The sequence below is a fragment of the Callithrix jacchus genome, chromosome 1 (genome assembly GCF_049354715.1).
Source record: "Callithrix jacchus isolate 240 chromosome 1, calJac240_pri, whole genome shotgun sequence".
NCBI classification, from domain to species: Eukaryota; Metazoa; Chordata; class Mammalia; order Primates; family Cebidae; genus Callithrix; species Callithrix jacchus.
Window position 1 is genome coordinate 191,035,403 of NC_133502.1, and position 20,104 is coordinate 191,055,506.

The 20,104-nt window shown below is 42.1% G+C and overlaps 1 long non-coding RNA gene across 40 annotated transcripts in view; it reads left to right on the forward strand.

Annotated features, from left to right (window-relative positions):
• LOC103790844 (trinucleotide repeat containing adaptor 6B) overlaps window positions 1-15,873 on the forward strand; it is a 275,430-nt gene extending 259,557 nt beyond the window's left edge. For all 40 annotated transcript variants that reach the window (XR_008474080.2, XR_013521083.1, XR_013521104.1 and 37 more), the window contains 7 exons: window positions 728-904; window positions 2,689-2,835; window positions 3,084-3,179; window positions 6,537-6,761; window positions 7,217-7,287; window positions 10,615-10,754; window positions 12,046-15,873. This is a non-coding gene — a long non-coding RNA (trinucleotide repeat containing adaptor 6B). The remainder of the gene's footprint in view (window positions 1-727; window positions 905-2,688; window positions 2,836-3,083; window positions 3,180-6,536; window positions 6,762-7,216; window positions 7,288-10,614; window positions 10,755-12,045) is intronic.
• The last annotated feature ends 4,231 nt before the right edge of the window (window positions 15,874-20,104 follow it).

The window sequence follows — 20,104 nt, forward strand, 5'->3', positions numbered from 1 at the left end:
AAGCTTTTAATTATTTTCCTGCCCTGTAGCATATAAAATGCGTGTTGGGGGCACTGGCAAAACCACTGAAATGCTCTCAGGAAAGCAGTTACAAAGGATTTGCTGTTCTTTATGTGTGAGGCCATGGATCCCAGAGCTGCAGAGTTCATTGCTGGTCTTATGCTGGCAAAGACCCTAGGCGGGAATTCCATCTCATTGCCTTGGAATTTAAAGCAATTGCAGATGCTTTTCTCTCCAATGGACTCTCTGTTTATACTGCTGCTTCCAGCTAATCTAAGCCTGATCAGCCAGCCCTTAAGAACCTGGGTGGGTGGCATCAGTAGAAATTTAGTTAAACCTTCTTATGTGCTACAGATTGTTAGAATTTTCCCCATTTCTCACTCGGGTCATTAGCATAGAAACTAGGGATAATGATAAGATTGCTAGTTTGTGAACATTTCATTAATTTCATAAGACCATGGAATTTTAAAACTGAAAGGAACATTCAAGCATGAGAACAATTCTGTGTGCCTAAATAAGGAACTGAGAGGCTCAGAGAGGTGAAACGACCTCTTCATGGTCTTGCTGCTTAGTAATTATGAGCTGAGTCTCTAATGCAACCTCTTACTCCAGTGCTGTTTGTATGTACTCCATCAGCTTCAGAAGACTGAGTTCCAATGAATAAAAAATAGACAAGTTCCATTCATAGGAGTTATTCTGGATGAATTAATTTCCTCTCTTTTCTCAGGCGCTATAGTGGCCCCTGGTAAGACCCGGGGAGGGTCACCGTACAACCAGTTTGATATCATCCCTGGTGACACACTGGGTGGCCATACGGGTCCTGCTGGTGATAGCTGGTTACCTGCCAAATCTCCACCAACAAATAAAATCGGAAGTAAATCCAGCAATGCCAGTTGGCCTCCAGGTATTGTCCAGGAAATGCTTTTCTAGGATAGCATTTGTTTTGTAATTATCAGTTTCAGTTTCAGAATACATTGCTTTTGTGACTCATGTTACTAAGGCACTTGCTTTCATTTTTTCATTTAATAATTGTTAGGCCAGGTGCCGTGGCTCACGCCTGTAATCCCAGCACTTTGGGAGGCCGAGTCGGGTGGATCACGAGGTCAATAGATCGAGGCCATCTGGTCAACATGGTGAAACCCCGTCTCTACTAAAAATACAAAAATTAGCTGGGCATGGTGGCACGCACTTGTAGTCCCAGCTACTTAGGAGGCTAAGGCAGGAGAAGCACTTGAACCTGGGAGGTAGAGGTTGCAGTGAGTCGAGATTGTACCACTGCATTCCAGCCTGGGTGACAGAGCAAGACATCGTCTCAAAAAAAAAAATTATCTCTTAGAAGCAAGGCATGTGCTATGGGAAGATAGAAGATTTTCGTTAGATGGGGAATCTGGAGATAAGTGACATTGTAGCTGGGCCTTGGCATTTGTCCCATGCATAGGATGCCTTGTAACATGGGTTCTTTTGAAGCATCTGTTGAATTGATTTGTTAGTTCTTAGGCAAGTATTTATTATCAGTTAGGTTCTAAGAATGCAGTAGTGATTGCAGTGAAATTATTTGTTAATTTTTTTCTCTCTCCCTCTCTTTTATTGGACATAGTAATCTATTCTCATGATAGAAAAATTGGAACATTTAATAAAGCAAAAATTAAAATCAGTAATTCCATAAATATATGTCCTCTTAGACCTCTTTCTGTGCATACATATTTGTGACACAAATATGTATAGTTTCATTTTATTAGAGTAAAATTGTATAATGTAAATCATTCATATATGGTACACGTTGCTCTTTCTCCTAACAATTGGGAAAATGAAAGTTTATTCTGTCACATAGCTTTAAAATTTTTAAATGATTTAAATTGACCAATAAAAAAATTCTGAGCTTTTGTGTATATTCCAGGCTTTCTTTTGCTAACCTAAATTATCCCTGGACGTTCCATCTTGCATTTGTATTACACTTTCTGCATTTTGGCCAACATCTGGTAAGGAAAATGAGAAAGGACACTGATCTCTAGTCCATATTTTCACCCGGTTCTTGGCCTAGATGCTTGGATAATTCTTAGGAACACCAGAGTTCTTACTCCTGCTTTTCCTGCCTTCAGGCCTGAAGTCTCCTGGGAGCAGGAGGATCAGGTTACCAGGGCCAGGCATGAGCTGTGGCTTCAAGTTCACCCCACAGACAGTTAATAACACAAATGTGCTGTTGGCAGGAGTATATGTTCATGCTGATTTTTTTTTTCCTTAATTTTGTGATGAAAATCAGTATATAAATTCAATATTTATATTTTTTGCAGACCCATTTCTTTTCTTTTTTCTTTTTTTTTGAGTTGGAGTCTTGCTCTGTCACCCAGGCTGGAATGCAGTGGCATGATCTCGGCTCACTGCAACTTCTACCTCCCAGGTTCAAGTGATTCTTCTGCCTCAAACTCCTGAGTAGCTGGGACTCCAGGCATGTCCCACCATGCCCAGCTACTTTTTGTATCTTTTAGTAGAGACAGAGTTTCACCATATTGGCCAGGCTGGTCTCAAACTCCTGACCTTGTGATCCTCCCACCTTGGCCTCCTGAAGTGCTGCGATTACAGAAATGAGCCATCGTGCCCAGACTCACAGACCCATTTCTTATATTAAGAAAATACTGTATCATTTTTTTAACAACCTTCCTGCTCTAATATTTGTTTTCCTTGTCTCAGAATTCCAACCAGGAGTGCCATGGAAAGGTATCCAAAACATTGACCCTGAGTCTGACCCCTATGTCACCCCAGGAAGTGTGCTGGGGGGTACAGCCACATCTCCCATTGTAGATACTGACCACCAACTGCTGCGGGATAACACCACAGGTAATTGAGCAAAGCATCTCTTGTATATTCAACACCCAGCATTTTCCTAGTTGTCAGTCTGTGACTTCATTTGTACTTGCTGGTACCTAAAAGTTTAACCAAAAAAAAGTCAGAATATTGCTTTTCACCTTTATTTGTCAGACATATTTTGTCCTCTAGCCTGTTGAAGTTTAAATAAAATACTCTCAAGGTTTTACTGGTTATACCAACATTTATCTTCAGTATTTTCTTCTTCTTTGTTACCCAAGGGTCTAATTCTTCCCTCAACACCTCGCTGCCTTCACCTGGTGCCTGGCCCTACAGTGCCTCTGACAATTCCTTTACCAACGTTCATAGCACTTCAGGTATGAGCGTAAATTTTTTGTGTCCCTTTGGTTAGCACTTTTTTGTCAGGTTCCCTTTTATAAAGGAAATTGGCATGTATTTCCTAAGGTATACTGTGACAGTTCAGTAGCATAGGTCAGATCGAGGGAAGCACACCTTTTATATTTTCTATGTCTTTGAGGAACTTCTACTCTCAGGGAGGATGAGGCAGATACAACTTTGGGATGAAGCCAATAGTGATATAACTGCAGGGAGCTGGCATATTTAGAGGGCTGGAGTCATGTCCTAATGACACACATGCTTCTCTTTTAACAAGGCTGCCAAGAAATCGTGGGTCATGAGAAGAACCAGTTATTCCTAAAGTAGCCAATTATCGTTGGCTTTTCTCTAAAAATCCTCCCACTTAAAGACAAAGGCTAGGGGCAGATGGCCAAAGGGGAAAAAATAGAAAGAGGACCTTGATTAATTTTACCATCATTTGGTAGGTTCATGTTTTTTGAAAGACAATAGAAAATGGAAAAGTTAGTGGATATAATAAAGGGATTGAAGCCGGGCGCGGTGGCTCACGCCTGTAATCCCAGCACTTTGGGAGGCCGAGGCGGGTGGATCACGAGGTCTAGAGATTGAGACCATCCTGGTCAACATGGTGAAACCCCGTCTCTACTAAAAATAAAAAATTAGCTGGGCATGGTGGCGCGTGCCTGTAATCCCAGCTACTCAGGAGGCTGAGGCAGGAGAATTGCCTGAACCCAGGAGGCGGAGGTTGCGGTGAGCCGAGATCGCGCCATTGCACTCCAGCCTGGGTAACAAGAGTGAAACTCCGTCTCAAAAAAAAGGGATTGAAGTCACTCACTCAGCACAGTGCCTTTCTGATAGGTAGACATATTAGTATTGGCACCTTCAGTATTGCCAGCTTCAGCAAAAGTTGGACCTTAGGCTGTTAAAGCATTATGTGCTTTACCCAGCACATAAGCAAATAAAGACCTTTAGCCACCTATAAAGGTGCTACAGACTGGTGGGCTGCTGACTGTCTTATTTTTCTAACCCCCTTGGTGTCATATCAGTAGCGCAGCCGTAATCTACCACTCACTGAATGATCCCGCAGGCCAGACATCATGCTAAACCTTCCACACAAATTTTTATTTTACCTTCACCAAAGGCTATGAGTAAGTCCTGTTGTTACCCCTATTTTTTTTTTTTTGAGACAGAGTTTTACTCTTGTTACCCAGGCTGGAGTGCAATGGCGCGATCTCAGCTGACTGCAACCTCCGCCTCCTGGGTTCAGGCAATTCTCCCACCTCAGCCTCCTGAGTTGCTGGGATTACAGGCACGCACCACCGTGCCCAGCTAGTTTTTTGTATTTTTAGTAGACGGGGTTTCACCCTGTTAACCAGGATGGTCTCGATCTCTTGACCTCGTGATCCACCCGCCTCGGCCTCCCAAAGTGCTGAGATTACAGGCATGAGCCACCGCACCCGGCCATATTACCCCTATTTTGTGGATAAAGAAACTGAGTGAGGTTCTAAGAGCTGATATAACTTGCCTCGGTTCCTAGCAAGTAAAGAAAACATCTCAATATCCCATGTTTTGAATACATTTTACTTTTGTAGGATTTCTTTTACATATAAAAAACTTAGTCTGGTTACCCAACTCTTTTACTCCTGTAAATGCCCACATCACAGATTGAATTATGTATCTTTTTCCAACAATTGGAAATTCACCTGAGAAATGGCCCAAGAATCACCTCCCACTTGTCTAAAACTGAACCTATAGTCCCCACCCCCAAAAGTATCTTTCTTTCTCAACTAAGTTCATTCGTTCGTTCGTTTGTTTGTTCATTCTTTTTTTTTTTTTTTTTTTTTTTTTTTCAGAGATAGGGTTTCACCATGTTGGCCAGACTGGTCTTGAACTCCTGACCTCAGGTGATCCGCCCTCCTCAGCCTCCCAAAGTGCTGGGATTACAGGCATGAGTGACCATGCCCGGCCTTTATGTTTTTTTCTTTCTTTCTTTTATTTTATTTTATTTTTGAGAAGGAGTTTTGCTGTTGTTGCCCAGGCTGGAGTGCAATGGAGCAATCTTGGCTCACTGCAACCTCCACCTCCCAGGTTCAAGTGATTCTTCTGCCTCAGCCTCCTGAGTAGCTGGGATTACAGGTGCCCACCACCACACATGGCTAATTTTTATATTTTTAGTAGAGATGGGGTTTTACCATTTTGGCCAGGCTGGTCTTGAACTCCTGAAGTCAAGTGATCCGCCTGCCTTAGCCTCGAGAGCAGTGTGAGCCACCGTGCCTGGCCTATGTTTCTTAATAATGATCTCATGCATTATTTAGGTACTCTCAGTATTTTCTTCCTTTTTCCTCTCTCCCTCAATTCCTGGACCCAGGCAGTGATGACTTCTCTTTAGTGGCTTATTCTGCAATCATATTTCATATATCCATTCCTCTGTTCCATTCTGTTTGCTATCTCAGTAGTTTAAACACTCCATGCTGAATCAGTTGCAAAAAACTGATAGTATCTTAAGGAGTCCCCAGCCTACCTTTATAACCTCCTTTACCTCTCTGCCTCTGTGAACTGTTCAACCAAAATTGAGGGGGATCATATTCCATATAGAGAGAATTTATGTTGAACCTTGGCTTATGCTTTCCTGTTTCTTTATGCCCATCCATTTATGTAACTCCTTCAAGAGCTGTCCTTGTAAAGCCTTTGCTGCAAGCCCAGCATTCTTGATCGCCTCTGCGTATTGAACATATGTGATGATGTTGGGGTCACCAGTTCTGTTGCTCATCTGTTCTGCCTTCCCATCTGAGCTTGAGGTTCTTGGGGATAATTATTTATATTACTCACAGCACTGATTTAATGCTATATGCATAGTAAGCCCTTAGTGAATATTTCTTGATTATTTTTAAAGAATCTGTTTGAACATCAATATCTAATATGGTGGATCAAGGCACAAGTGTAATTTTCTAATTACTTTCCATTCAGTCAATGAGTATTTATAGAATACTTTAGTTCTGCTAGGATTCACATCTCACTGTTACCCAGAATCTGGTGTCTTTAGGAAGACTTTCTCCTTGAATGCATCCTCCTTTTCCAGTCATTTTTAGCTAAGAAAGCAGTAGAGAATTAGCTATCTTATTAAATCTTTAATTCATATGATAATTCTATCAATTCAGAGTAGTAGTCACTGAAAATTTTCTGTTCATTATGCTCAAAGAACAGAGTTATTTTGTATTGCTATGCTTAAAATGTGTACTGTTACTCCTTAGAATATGAATGTGTATGTATTTATGTGAATGTAGTTAAAACTCATGTGTATTTGTCAACAGAAGTGAAGCATCTAACCTTTTTCCTTCCTTAATGTTCTCTTCTTACAGCAAAGTTCCCTGATTACAAATCAACATGGTCCCCGGATCCCATAGGACACAACCCCACTCATCTCTCCAACAAGATGTGGAAAAACCATATTTCCTCCAGGAACACTACACCGCTGCCCCGCCCACCTCCTGGTCTGACCAACCCCAAACCATCATCTCCCTGGAGCAGCACAGCACCCCGATCAGTCAGGGGGTGGGGGACACAGGACTCGCGGCTCGCCTCGGGTGAGGAGGATCTGCCTAAAGGAGCACCATTGTCCATCCGCAAGGGGCTTATGTTAACACAGATGGTGAAGACACTGAGAGGTCTTCCCAAGAGAGGAAGTCATGGTTGTCTGGTTTTTCTACTGATAGAGAAGAAGCTATCTCTTGAGTGAAAGTCGTAGTCAGTATAAGACAAAGGGACCCAAGAATTCCCAAGGGACAGATGGAGTGAAATGAGTGAGTAAAAATGGCAGAGTGAGAACACTGGGAGGAAAATACTGTCTTGCAAATGAGGCATAATAGTGCATAGGAGTCAGGGACCAGTAGAAGAGAAAAGGGATCAGAGTCCAGAGGAAAAGAGAGACAATTTATAACAGCAGAGAAGAAATGTGGGCTACATGAAAATGTTTTTCCCTCATGGCTTTCTTGAATTTTTTTTAATCTCTCTTCCTAACCATTTTTCTGGTTGCTCATAGCCTCTACCTGGAGTGATGGTGGTTCAGTTCGTCCTAGTTACTGGCTGGTTCTTCACAATCTCACTCCACAGGTAATTATGCTTTCTTGTGGTTTTCTAGATAGGACTTGATTATATTAAGAGAGAGGAAAAGACCAGGGGTGATGTTTCACACCTGTAATCCCAGCACTTTGGGAGGCCAAGGCGAGAGGATTGCTTAAAGCCAGGTGTCTAAAATCAGTCCAATATAATGAGACCCTGCTTCTACAAAAAATGAAAAATTAGCCAGGCCTGGTGGCACACACTTGTAGTCCCAGCTACTCAGCAGGCTGAGGTAGGAGGATCACTTGAGCCCAAAAGGTCAAAGGAGGCTGCAGTGAGCTGTGATTGCATTGCACTGCACTCCAGGTTGGGCAACAGTGCGAGACCCTGTCTCGAAACAGAGAGAGGGAAATACAGAGATGTGGGAGGTTATGTGAAAACTTGTTTCCCGATCACTGTAAGGTCTTTACTGTAGGCGGCGGCTGTCCCCTCCCTACCCAAACTTCAGAGCCTACTTCTGGAGAGGGGTGGATGCTGGCCACGAGGCTTCATGCCTGCCTTCAAGATAATGATGACACATACAGTTTATAAAACTGAAAACTAGTTTATAAAACTAGGTGAAACCCACTAGAGTGGGTTCCTGCTGATCTTATGGGGCAGAGAAAGAGAAAAAACAGTAGGGCAGTATTTTCTGGTGATTTCTATATAGTAGACACGATTTGCTATACAGATGTGCATGTTGGAATCCAGAACCTAGTGGAGAAGGGAGTGTTTTAAGGACACCCAGAAGCTACCTGTTCTGTGTTAATTCTCCAGCAAGACCTGAACCTATGCTTCCCCATCCCTAAAAGTGTCTTTCCTTCTCAACTAAGTTCTTTATGTTTCTTAATAATAATCTCATGCATCATTTAGTTAGAAAACCTCAGTATTTTCTCCCTCTTAAAACATATTCACTGTTTTTGCGCTTTGTAAATAATTAACCATCCATCTGTCCAGTGGAAGAGATCATTCGACTTCATAGCTAATAAATGCTACATGGGCATGTTTAACTTCTCCGTCTATCAACCTCTTCACGTGTAGTTGGCGTTACTATAATTTTCCCTCATCAGACCATACCTTCCGGGTGGTTTTCCAGCAAAGGGGCTTAATTTGCACCAAGCCACCCTGACTTTCACCCTTTTTGCTAGATAACTGAGGTATTTGCAGAAGCATTGTGTTCAGTACTTGAATGAGGTTAAATGGGCCCATCGAAACCTTTACAACACCCTCACAACACCTTGTTAAAAGGAGTCAGTCATGCGTCCTGTTTTTGACACGTAAAATGCATTGTCTGGCATTTAATTCATTCATGCACATTTTATTAAGCCAACATTTTCCAGAGTGTTCCATGAGATATTCAGTCTCTGGTCTAATACGTTTGACATGTATACTTGCTTAAACAAAATTAAGCAGATTTCTTCACTTTGAGACTTCTTAGACCTTTTAATATGCTAACACATATTATGATTCTCTGTAGGAAGATACATGTCTTAAATACATTTGCCCATTCATAGGGAGTAAATCACAGGACTCCTATTTCAAGGTGTACATTGAGATAAACAGTTTCCTACACACAGTTAACATGTGGGAGGATGTGGCTTACCACTTAATCTCTGTATCTCATCAACTCAGCTCAAAGTTCCAAGTTATTTCTTTAGCTAATACCGAAGTATAAAGAATTTTATATGATCATCCTTAAAACTATGTATGCCTTTTGTTTCCTACGAGTTGTCGCACAATGTGGTGATTATGGTATGATTAGAATGAGAGAAGCAATAAGGGATACACTGTTTTGAAAGGAGCCTGGGAAAGCTATTCAGCTGTTCACTTGTTCTTTCTTATAAAAGTGCCAACTGGATTTGGTGGCTCATGCCTGTAACCCCAGCACTTTTGGGAGGCCGAGGCAGGTGGATCACCTGAGGTCAGGAGTTACAGACCAACCTGGCCAACATGGTAAAACCCCATCTCTACTAAAAATACAAAAATTATCTGGGTATGGTGGCGGGCACCTGTAGTTCCAGCTACTCAGGAGACTAAGGCAGGAGAAACGCTTCAACCCGGGAGATAGAGGCTGCAGTGAGCTGAGATCATGCCACTGCCCTCCAGCCTGGGTGGCAAAGCGAGACTCTGTCTCAAAAAAAAAAAAAAGAAAAGAAAAAAAGGGGCCGGGCACAGTGGCTCACGCCTGTAATCCCAGCACTTTGGGAGGCCGAGGCGGGTGGATCACAAGGTCAAGAGATCGAGACCATCCTGGTCAACAAGGTGAAACCCCGTCTCTACTAAAAATACAAAAATTAGCTGGGCATGGTGGTGCGCACCTGTAGTCCCAGCTACTCGGGAGGCTGAGGCAGGAGAATTGCTTGAACCCAGGAGGGGGAGGTTGCAGTGAGCCGAGATCGTGCCATTGCACTCCAGTCTGGATAACAACAACAAAACTTGGTCTCAAAAAAAAAAGAAAAATGTTAAGTATACACATATATTCATATAAAATGAATATGGAGGTGGCTGTGTTTGTGTTAGAATTAATTTTAAAAATCAAATCTTCCTAAGAGCAGACTAATCTCTATCATAGCTTAAAAGGTTATTAGAGCAAGTCACCTCTCCGGCCTGGGTGACAGAAGAGTCAGTAAGACCAAGAAACTGCCAGTTTCCATCCTGCAGGGTGTCTGCCACTGCCACCAGTAGCACAGCTTTTTAAGCAATCCAATAGTAATCTGTTTATCTTCCAAAGAAATGAACTGAAATGATGAACTGATGTTAAATAGCTATTTAAGATCTTAATGCAAAATAAATTAATCAAATAGAGTGAATAAGTTTATTCATTCAACTTCGCAGGGTAGGGAAATTGTCCCTAATCACTGAAGATCTTAAGTGGTGAAAGTCTAACTAGGGTGAGGAGTACAGCCTTCGATCCAAATGCCTGATGTCCGCAGAGGACTTAGTCAGAGAAGTAGGCAGAAATAGTCTCACCTTGAGATGGGCAAAGTAGGGGTAAGACAGTGTTGGATAGGCTGTGAATGAACTAGGTCAGCCATCAGCATTTTAAATGATCAGATGTTCAAGATGAGCAGTGATGCTACGAGTGTTGACAGATATTCTTATGTGGATGCCATCTCATTTCTGCCCTTTTTTGGCTCCACAATTAACACACTCCCACCTGTTTATGTCCTACAGGAAACAGACCACAGGCTGAATAATATGCTTTAGTTTTAAGCTGCATTTATGCAAACTGTTTGCAAAATGGGCACACTAGGTCTCAGCCAGTGCTTTGAATATCTTAAAATTTACCTTTCTCACCCCTCCTCCAGTCCTTATCTCATGAATGTCATTATTTCTTAGATTGATGGGTCAACCTTGAGAACGATCTGCATGCAGCATGGCCCACTGCTGACATTCCATCTGAATCTAACCCAGGGCACTGCCCTGATCCGATACAGCACCAAACAGGAGGCAGCCAAAGCCCAAACTGCACTGCACATGTGAGTATTCCATCCTGCACCCACATAGACAAACATGCATGAAGATGCACCCGTGAGGATTCTGGCAGCTGCTGAACTAAAGATGCACAAGCACAGACATAGAGAATGGCACCTCACACGTGCCTCTGCAGGTCTCGAGTGCTCAGGTGCCAGATCTTTCTACCGAAGCTTGGATTGTCCTGTGTATATCAGAGGCCAGTCATCAGAATTCCAAATGTAAATAATTTGTGAAGTAGTGAGTAAATTCTACATAACATAAAACAAAGCTCACATCAGCGCCATTGTTTTTCATAATAGAATCTAGCTGCTTACTCTAGCCTCTTTGTAGATGATGAAATATTGCGGTCTTGGTGGGTAGCAGGGTCTTTGCTTAAATTAGGTGGGACTAGATCAGATCTTGGCCATCCCCTTCCCTGCCACTGTCAAACTGGTGGACAGAGAAGAGCTGGCTGCACTTGGCTGCAGATGCCCTGACAGAAAGCCGGATTCACTGCAAGCCAGGAATGGGGAGGCTCAGGCAACGAGGAGCACCCAAGAAAGAGCAGCACTTCCTGGGGCCAAAGCCAGGTTGCTTTGATGCTTTGGATATGAGTTTCGCCTCACAATTCACATGGGGGGAAAAAGAGACTATTTTTCTTTCCTTTTTATGTAAGGCTTTATTTTGTTTTTGAGCAGTTTTAGGATCTGCAGCAAAACGGAGAAGAAGATACAAAGATTTCTCATATGTCTCCTGCTGCCGCACATGAATAGCCTCAACCACTGTCAGCATCCTCCACCAAAGTGGTGTGCTTGTCACGATTGCTGAACACATTATTCCTACCTAAAGTCTGCAGTTTACATTAGAGTTCACCTTTGCCCTTGTACGGTGTATGGTTTTAGACAAATGTATGATGGCAGGTATCTACCATTACAGTATCAGAGTGCTCTTCCAGTTCATCCCTCTTGACCCCTCCACAGACACACATGTTTTTCTGGATAGATAAGTTGTCTAGATTATATAAATCCCATACACCAAGAAATATCTGAATATGGTATACCCTAGTAGTCCTTGGTTATCCTGAGCTTTGGTGATGCCTTGTTGCTTCTCAATTACCTGGCAGTCTGGTTGGAATACAGGGTTCTGGACCCAGAGGCCTTGGGTGGAGCCCAAACTCTGCATTCTAAAAAGCATTATGGATATGGCAGTATCTAATCAAAGGACCGCACATTGAATGGCAAGGACTGAGCACTCCCTCCGTGTGCTTTAGGATTTTCCTCAGATCCATAGCTCTCTTTCCCTCCCTTCTTCCAGGTGTGTGTTGGGAAACACTACCATCCTTGCTGAGTTTGCCACTGATGATGAAGTCAGCCGTTTTCTGGCACAAGCTCAGCCCCCTACACCTGCAGCAACCCCGAGTGCGCCAGCCGCAGGGTGGCAGTCGCTGGAGACTGGCCAGAACCAGTCGGATCCCGTGGGACCTGCTCTGAATCTTTTCGGTGGGTCCACTGGGCTCGGGCAGTGGAGCAGCAGCGCTGGTGGCAGCAGCGGGGCCGATCTTGCTGGCGCTTCATTGTGGGGGCCCCCAAACTATTCTTCTAGCTTATGGGGAGTCCCAACGGTGGAAGATCCCCATAGGATGGGCAGCCCTGCTCCTTTACTACCTGGTGACCTTCTGGGAGGAGGGTCGGATTCAATCTGAACTTAGAACTTTCAACTCTGACCTCGTGACCTTTTTTGGAACAGCAGCAGCACTAACTTGACCTTTTCGTTTTTTTTTTCAACTTGCAATAAATACATTTTTAAAAGGAAAAAAGAAAACGGAGAGAAAAAAAGGTGGGTCATTGACAGACTGTCTGAGCACATAGTTGCCTCCCTTATAACTTCAGTTTTTTCGTTTGGAATATGAATCCAAAAAGAGAACATATCACTCTTGAAATACTTGAATCATGAACGCCAACCTAGAAAGACAATGTGAAGCAAGTACACATACCATTTAAATTTAAACACAAAAAAATTAAAAAAATTAGTTTCTAGTTTTTCACTTTTTTCATGTTATATGGAAGTTGTTGCTAAGAAACATATATACTGAAAAAAAAATAGCTTTTTAACTTTGTTTGCACTGGGTGTGTTTCCGTCCTTAGGTCTACCATGTTTTGGGAGGGAGGGAAATTCAAAAGAATTGTTGGGGGAGGGGGGAGGGAAGACTTGACGGAGCCTCACTTTAAAAACAAAAACACAAAAAACCTAAAAAAAAAAAAAAAAAAAAAAGGAAAAAATTTGTGATTGGCTGGTTGATAAATACCAGTGTGTTCTGGCACATGTAACTGCCCAGGCATGCTCGTTCTGGTGTGTGTGCACGTGTGTTCATGTGCATTCGCGTGCATCCTTCTCTGTCTCTGTGTGTGTGCCTGTGTTTCTCCCTTCTCCCACCGCCCTACCCTGACTTCTCAGAAAGCTGCATCGCTGACAGTCCACAGGCTGGCTGGCCGGCCATCTGCTTTTTCTTTCTTTTTTTTTTTTAACTATGAGAACACACAGGCCCAGAGAGCCACTGCTCCTAAAACAACTCCATTGGGCTGCACTAAGATGAACAGAGCGCTTTTTAATGATGAAAGCAGGGTGCTCCTTTCCATTTGCAACTTAGCCTGAATGCGGGGTTTCTCTGGCTGTTCTTTTGACCTAGCAGTAGAGTGGAGCACTGCCAAGTCCAAAAAAACTAGAGCGGGAGGTGGTACCTCGTGGAGCAGCTGTGTGTTTATTTCTGTTTTTTTTAAAGTGAATGGCCACCAGGCACATCTGAGTATTTGTTAAGTTTCATGCAGGCCTTTTCGTTAGTTTGAATGGGAACAGAAGATAGTTTTTGGTTATACGATGTCTCAAAAGCAGAAAAACCATGTTCCCTCTTTCCTTATGAAGAGGTTTGAGAAATTCATCAAAAAACTAAGTGAAGTTGAGTTAAGTATTTCTGTTGGTTGCTTCTCTTTTTCATTTTATGAAAACAGAAAAGAATAAGTGGTGAGCAGCCTCCTGAAAGCATCTGCAGCTACTCCCTCTGCTCCTCTCTCGCCGAGCGTTACCTGTGCCAGGCCGCGGCGCGTTACAGCACCAGGCCATCACTGACAGAAACGTTTACTTAACGAATGTTCTTAAACCAGTGTGTACTTCAAGCGTTTCCTTTCGTTTCTCTGTGTTGTGTATTTCCTGTGTATGTGATTTTGCTTAGGCAGGTATAACTTAGCAAAGACTTTTAAGTATTGCACCTTTTTTTTTGGTTTTGACCTCTTTCCCCCCGGCCCTCTTGTAATTTTGCTTTTTTTATTTTGGTATTTAAAAACTGTTTTTTGTGTTTTTTTTAAGCATCAATGTAGTAGTACTCTGGGCTGAACAGGGGGCAGCGTTGAATCCATAGTTACCACCAACATGTATGTACTTATGTTGGAATCAAAATGTATCAAACTGCTTATTGTGAAGAGAATTACAGCAGACCCGAAGCGGGGTACAAAGCAGATGGGGTTGGGGGATGTATGCCGGCGATTTGCTAGCACTTGTGTGGACATCCCAGTCTGCATTATACTGTTTAACATAAAGTGCCGACATTTTGTACCAGCAAATACCTGCCCATTCCAATCCTTGGTGGGAGCAGACCTCCACTGTCCTCTGTAACTTGCTGCTATTGAGGACAAGGGAGTTTTTCTTTCTTTAGCATCTTCAGTGAAGGATATAACAATGCCTAATGTATTTGACTTAGCTTGTGTCTGTGTGTAGGTGGGTGAGTGGGTGTGTATAGGAAAAGCCTAAAACAAGTTATTTGCATTTCAGTGGTTTTGTGAGACAAAGAATGGGAAATTCTGTAGCCCTTCTGGGTTACCCTGTTAATTATAAACCTAGCCTCAAAAGAGATTGACAGGCATGACTCAAGTGAGCGTTCACGTGTATGAGCCTACATGAGCCCTCTGTGGGTAGGTGGTCACACTTGGCATCTGCAGCGTTGACTCGGCCCCACTGGGTGCCTTGAGCATGCCCTCTTCCTGCTTTCCAATTTGAATCACCACCGTGCCCCTTCCACCACTGTTCCCCATACAAAAGATCTTCCAGCAGCCCCCACTGACTGCTCTCTGTGTGGAGCATAGTGCTGTCCTGCAGTGACTACCAGGTGAAGAGCAGCTTGTAGTCAGACACCTAGAGAAGGCTAAATCATAGTGTCCCTGGGCCAGGAGCATGTCCCCAGGCTCCCGAGAGCCAGTGGTGACCCTGTCCACTGCCGCCCTTGGTTCACTGCTGTGTCCTGCCCTGCCCTCCTCTCCTCCTGCCTGTTGGTTCCTTGACCTGCACTATGGGTTAGTTGAGTTCCTTACGATACTACGGTGAAAGCCGGGTGCTAGAGCCCCTCTTGTTTACAAGACATAATGAGGGATTTGAAATATGTAAAAATAAACATGAGAAGCTAAAATGTTCTTCCATCATAAGCTTAAAGGGAAAAAACTAAAAACTTTAAAAAAAAAAAAGACCAAAAAGTGCGTATATATATATATATACACATATATATATACATATAAATATATATTTTAGATGAAGACTAACTCTGGGAGCATTTAACAGTGTTTTTTGTTTCTGTTTTTAACATTTATTTTCCTGCTTTAAAATTTGCAAGCATTCTCAGGAATTCTAGGGTAGGAAGCCAGTTTTTTGAAGATGGTTTATTTAACCGTATCTTATCCTAGATAGATGGCTGTTTCTTTCCTGTCAATAAACTTTTACAAGTTCCTGAAACTTCACAAAGTTTAAACGATTTTTACTTAAAAAAAATGTAAAAAGAAAAGTCTCCAAACATTATTGTCATACTGGGGAGTCACACATTTTAAAACACATAGAAAGAAATATTTTTTAAAAATTATCAATTTAGCAGCAACAGGTTAATTCATTATCTTAAAAATATGGGAGAAGGATTAAGCTTTTTAAGAGCTCAATCATGGATTCGTTTGAAATTGTGTGTAGTTAATGGGAGAGTGTTTGGTGTACATAGATGAGAATGCCATCACTTTGTTCCTTTCCATTTAAGACTGAACTGAAATACCCACTAGTAATTTTTATTTTTTTAAAGGAACCCTTCTCCCTGTCCCCACAACCCCAGCAACTAAAGAATGAAAGGAAGGAAGGAAGAAAAAACAGCTTAAAAATAAAAAAGTAACTCTAATCTGTAAAATAGTACAGTTGGATTGCTGAGAATCTATGTAAAGAGTTAGGAAATATAGGTTAATAATTTTTGGAACAAATTTTAAATATAGGCATTACTAGAGGAAAATTATCTATGGACTATTCTATTAATGAAGAATGTCTGTCTTACCTCCGTTTGTTATGGGAGGAGGAGAAAATATAGAAGAATCTAATAAGGAACAAGCGATTTTACTTTTTTAGCTCCCAGCTACTGTTGTGCTCGTTTTAATTGCTGTTTTGAAGATCTGCTGCTTAATTATCCCCATCCCTTAGCCGGAGATGTGGAGTGTTTCCTTTCAGTTTTTGGTGATGTTGAATTCTTTTGTATTCCCTCCTGGGGCCAGGGGTCAGAATTCCCAAGCATGACCACAGCTTCTTTTAAACATTAAGCTTCCCAGTGGGAAAGAAACTCCAGCTCGACAGGTAAAGGGAGTGGGTGGGGTTGCTGCCTGCAATTTCTCTAAAACCGCTTTAGTGCCTTCGTACATACACCCAGACACCCTGAGCAGCGGGGGACGCATGCATGTGTTCGTGTGGTCCAGTCACTCCACAAATGTAAGGAAAGGAAATTGGAGTGGTTCTGGACAGGCCCCAAAGGCAGTGGGCTAAATTTAAAATAAACAAACAAATGTCAAGTAAGCTAAATAGGCTTTTATGTCTCAATAATGTAGAATGCCAAGTTCCTTCCTTGTGTCGTGCGCCCTCCATTACCGTGCATTGACTTCTCCGGGTGTGTAATTGTGACAACCGCAGTGATTTGGAAAGTCTCTTCATGTTGGGCCAATAGAAAGGGGTTCCTGTTGTTCTGCTCTTGTCCTTTGCCTCCTCCCCTTTCCCCCCAGACCTCCCCCTTCTTTTTGTCAGCTTGCTGGGAGCTTTGCTTTGTTGGTTGGCAGTGACCTAAGAACAGGATATGGTGAGGATATCATGAGAGAGAGAAGCTCTTTCCCTGGTATTCTTTGGCAAGAGCCATGTCTACTAAGAGGTTAGGTGACTTCAGTACACTTAGAAAATTCAGTGAGAGTGCCTTCTCTTCCACCACACTCTGGCATAGATACAGGCTTGCTGGTCACCTCTCATTACACAGATTTATTTTTAAAACATTTTGATTATGTTAATTTGAGCTTTCTCTTTTTTTTGTTTTTTTCACTAGTTCTTTTTAAAACACTTGATGACTAGTGGCTAGAGATGGGTACAACCCTTGAACATCATAAACTTCCTTTCTACCTATCACATGAGTAACCAAAAGAAAAGAAGCACTGATAGTGAAAGGGGTGTCTCACATCAGATAGAGGACCCCTACTGTCAGTTAGATCCAGTGCCGCGACCTAACTTTAGGGGTTGAAAAAAGTTCAGCTCTCTGAGACAGTGTGAAGAAATGGATGGCTCATGGAACATCTCTGGTCCCTCAGTCCCTATCCCTGGACATGTTTCATTTGCAACATTCACAGGAGTTAACTAAGCAATGTTGCAAATTAAGGTTCCAAACCAAATTACTTAATCAGTGTCCCCGCAATAAACCATTATCCATCTATTGCCAGTTAGTTTTATTTATAGCAATTTGATTTTCTAGTAGTATGGCTCCTGTTCTAAGAATTTTCCCACCCCTCTGACATGAATGTAGCATAAGTTAGCAATTGGTTCTTCCAAACTTCTGTGGGTTGATTATGGCATTTAAGATACACAAGAGGAAAAAGAAAGGAGAAGATAAAACTCCTGCCTGAGCATTTGGAAGCACCTTTATTAATACATATATCTCGCAGAAACTTAAAGTTCATGAGCTGTTAACTTTTTGCAAATATTCGCTCATTTTTACTACTTATTTTGGAGGGGGTTGTGATTTTTGTAGGGTAAACAGCCAGATTCCATTTGACCTCAAATGCTGTGTACTTTTTAATTTCATGTTTTATATTCTGCCATCTTGCCTCGTCTCTAAAACAAAGAAAATGTCTGCATGCTGAGCAAAATGCTTATGCCAAGCCTGTTTTTCCCTGCAGAGTAAACAGGATGTATTCAGCGAACTTGGCTGTAATAGCCATCTGTAAGATTAGGGAACAATTGAGTCTTTACATAGAAAAGATCCCTTTTTTCCCCATCTTCAGAGTTAAAATTCAACATTTAAAGCTTTATAGGTAATTGTTTTAGATTTGAGATTTTTGGTTTTGTTTTTAAGTATCTATAAGGTCTTCAGAAGTTAGATAAGTTTTTAGCTGGTTAAAAAAAATCAAATTTTTCTCTCCAGTGTTTTTGCCAAGTTTTATCACACTTCATGTGTATGCATTAACTACACCTCTTAGTGTTACTGCAAAAAAAAAAATCCTTGTTCTTTAGTTGTGTTTTTCCTCCTGTGTGTGTACAACTACGGCCATGTGATAATGCAGATGAAAATATTCTAGCCTCTGTGTACACAATGAATTGTTAGTCTTCAGACCTCATGGTCATTGAGAAAATAGGGACCCACAACCCCTTCCGCACACCACATCCTACCCCTTCTTTGTCTGCAACTACAGGGAGTCCTGCCAGGGAGTCAAGAAGCACATAAATATACATAATGCTGTTGAGGACATCGTCATTCTGTAAGAAAACAGAATATTATCTAGATTTCCAGAGTTGGTGCACACCCTGTGATATGGTCTATGGCCAGGGCCAAGGGTGTGTGTATTTTCAGAAATGGTCCCTACGTGTCAATGATACTGGTTTTTTTTTTCTTGATCTTAAATTTGACAAAGAGGGTGGTAATATTACATTCTTTAGACTTGAAATAATACAGCTCCAAGAATCTGCGAACATAGTAATAACTTAATAAAATTCAACATCGACCCTCCCTCACCTGCTCACCATCCCTCCCTACCCCATGCCTCTGAAGAAAGGGGCATCTATGGGGTGGTAAAGGGGGAACACTGGGCAGGGAGTGGAGAGCTACTCCTCCAGCAGCTCAGCACCCACACTGCCCTCATGCATGTGGCCACTGGGACCAGATTCCTAGTGATTGTGGCATACCCCTAACATGAGTACTTTTTAAGCTGTCAGTCTCTTGTAGCAACCTCCTGCCACCACCCAAAAAAGTAACGAAAGTTGCAGAATCTGCCAGTGTTTGCCTCACACAATTTAAATCGTTCCCTCTTTAATTAGCTATATACCTGAATTTGTTTTTAACGAGAAACTGTACATGGCCAGGATAGATAGTACCTTGGCCAAGGGGTCTTTGCAAAGCTCAGTCACCAGTTCTTCACTGTGACCAATGCTTGTTTTGTTCATGGGAGGGGAATGACCAGATAAACAGGTAAAGAGAATTCTGTGTTAAATAAAAAAAGAAATAGTGTCCATTTAAAGCACTTGGGGCCTCAGCTTCGTTTTCAAACTATAAATCATTGCTTTGGAAATAAATTCCCAATTGTACTTGACCCATGTCTAGCCAATATCAGTAAGTTTCAAAGGCAAGAATGATTAAAATATATATATGTGTATAAGTTGGGATGGGTTTTTTTTGTAGTTGTTGTTGTTTTCAGAAAGGGAAATTTCTCTTTACCGCTCACAGTGAGCAGCAAAAGAAAGTTGTCGAGGTGGCTTATGATGCTGTTGTAGCAGAGCTGTGAAAGGAAGTGCTTTTCTTTCCCTCCTGCCCTCCAGAATCTGGCATTCCTTCTCCTTTGGCTACTGAAAGGTGTGCACAGCTCCCAGAGGGGTGGGTGTAAAAGTTGACTAGAGGCGAGGTGGAGCGGCCTTACTGCCAGGACTAGCCCCACAGCAGAGCTTTACAGAGAGGAGGACAGTATATCCTATGTGTGTTCGCCAAAAGTGGAAAAGGTGGGTATTTATGCAAAACAAAATAAAAACCTTTGGAACCCTTTCAGAAGTGACCTACCTTTTAAAGGTAGTATAATCTCTCACCAAGTGATGCATTTTAGTGTGACACCTCTTGCCAGAAATTTGGGGATAAGATAGAACACATGTGTTTAAAACACCATCCACCCCCCTTTTTTAGTTTTGTCTAAGGAATTACTTAAGTATAGTATTTCTGAATGTGCCTTTGTGAGTACAGAGACTGACTGTTTTCAGAAGAGGCTATCCATTGGATACAAACGTAAAGATGGTCAGCTTAAGTCTTTAGGGAAGTCACAGTTTCTCCTGGAAAGTCCCAGGGGCAGCTGTTGAG